The 2,155-nt window shown below is 42.3% G+C and overlaps 1 pseudogene; it reads left to right on the top strand.

Annotated features, from left to right (window-relative positions):
• The first annotated feature begins 341 nt into the window (after positions 1-341).
• Positions 342-1,938, top strand: LOC102744895 (zinc finger protein 280A-like; annotated as a pseudogene).
• The last annotated feature ends 217 nt before the right edge of the window (positions 1,939-2,155 follow it).

Here is a 2,155-nt window from a genome sequence, read left to right as displayed (position 1 = left end):
TGTGCCTCTTTAACTCTTGTCCTTAAATATTGTGCCCCAATCCCTCACTTGCCTCACCCTAGTCATGGCCCTGCAAGAGGGCATGTTGAGCTTGCAATTGCTGGAGACCTGGGGGGCTGGAGAGGTAACTCTAGGACTATCTTGTCACCTAAATACTCGGAGCCTGTTTTCTCAGGTGTAAAATAAGGATGCTAATAGTTATGTCAGCATTTCAGGAGAGGATAAATAGGCAATGATTTTGGTTTTTGGAGTAAATACTATTGGTTTTATTCAGATAGTAATTTACAAAAAGAAAGCACTGGAAGTTGAAGGGACCTCTTCAGGCAAAAAGTAGTTGTAAAATGGCAGGTCTTTCCTTGTCATGTGAGGACAAACAAGTGCCAGAACCACCAGAGAAGAACATAGAATCCAAACACAGGAACAGGGAAAATGAAGATGTTGAGCTGATTTTAGTAGGAGTGGAACATGTAAATGAAGATGCAGAAATTCTCTTTATCAGAGCAATTTCAAATTCCAAACCAGTCATTTCAAACATTTTGAACAGAGTGACCCTGGAATGATATTCCAAAAGAAAGAAAGGCTACTGAAGTCAAGATCCTGCTTGTGCATTGCAGCCCACAAACCACATGACCCATGGGCCCTAATAGTGGCCACCCCAATCTGCATGGAGAGTAATAGATCGTCCTATTATTTTTGAGCCTTCATCTAAACCTGATTCTAAAATGAGCTCACCACAAGTCATGCCTCACAGTCCCTCAGCTTTGCTCTCTCCCTGTCTCACTGTCTAATTGGAGTTATACTTTTTGTAGGAGGCAAGGAGAAGTCCTTGCAATTCAAAGCAACTTCCCGCTTCCAATATAAACAGTGGAAATCCCAGAAGACCTAAACTCAGTGATGGAATCCCAGGAGGACATTCCTCAGCTGTGGCCATTTCTCTCCTACAGTGAGCATGAGCACAACCTCAAAACGTGTCCCATCTTCATTAAGCCATGTTCAGAATGGAGCATTATTTTCTTGGGCTTATGTAAATGATAGGACATATTTCAATCTTATGGATCTAGACACACACAAAAAAAATAGTTTGAAAAGCCTGGAAAAACCAGACTTTTTAGTCTAGCAAGTCAAAATTAGACTGTTGATCCTAAGAAAGAAAATCTGATCATGTTACTTCATGACTTTTACTATGGGCAGCATAAAGGAGACAGGCAGCCAAAACAGAAGACTCACACAACCTTTAAATGCCTCAGCTGTTTGGAAGTTCTAAAGAATGTCAAGTTTATGAGCCATGTGAGGAGCCATTTCGAACTTGAGAAGCAGAAGGGCGACAGCTGGGAAAGCCACACCACCTGCCAGCACCGCCACCCCCGATTTCCCACTCCCTTCCAGTTGCAATGTCACACTGAAAGTGTACACACCACCCAGAAGCCCTCCGCTGTCTGTAAAGTTTGCGGATTGTCATTCAAAACAGATCAGGTTCTCTTATAGCACATGAAGGACAATCATAAGCCTGATGCCCTATGTGTGCCAGATTTGCAATTACAGATCGTCAGCCTTTGCTAATGTGGAAACACGTTCCAGAACATGCCATGAAAACACTAAGAATTTGCTTTGTCCATTCTGTCTCAACATTTTCAGAGCTGTCATACTCTACATGAATCATTGTTGGAGCCACCAAAACAAGAGTCTTTCAGTGTTCCAAATGCCGACTGCGGTTTTTGACTTCAAAGGAGAAAACAGAGCATCAAACCAAGAATCATCGAGCTTTTAAAATGCCAAAACAATTGGAAGGGTTGCCTCCTGAAACAAACTTCAGTTTAACCAAGTTCAAGAGGTGCTGCATCCATTCTTGTGAGCAACGCTCACTTCTAGCTGTCACCTGTAAAATCTAAAAAGAGGACTGCCATGAACTCTAGCTATTCCAGATGTTACCACAGCTAGCATTATAGCTCAAATTATGTTCTGCCCACCTCCAGGGATACTGAAAGTCAGAATTGAGGCTAGGCCATCTGTACATCATGTCTGTGGATGATAATAGTCAGTGATAGTCAGGTTTTACAGTGACAATTCTTTAGGTCCCTACTGTCAAGAAGTAGCATAGAAGGCTTCCTTATGCTCCTTCCCAGTCAACCTCTCTCTGCAAAGTAACCACTATTTT

This window comes from Leptonychotes weddellii, unplaced genomic scaffold (genome assembly GCF_054177405.1).
Source record: "Leptonychotes weddellii isolate Sample4059 unplaced genomic scaffold, ASM5417740v2 HiC_scaffold_5043, whole genome shotgun sequence".
Classification (NCBI taxonomy): domain Eukaryota; kingdom Metazoa; phylum Chordata; class Mammalia; order Carnivora; family Phocidae; genus Leptonychotes; species Leptonychotes weddellii.
This window is presented reverse-complemented; position numbering and strand designations above follow the sequence as displayed.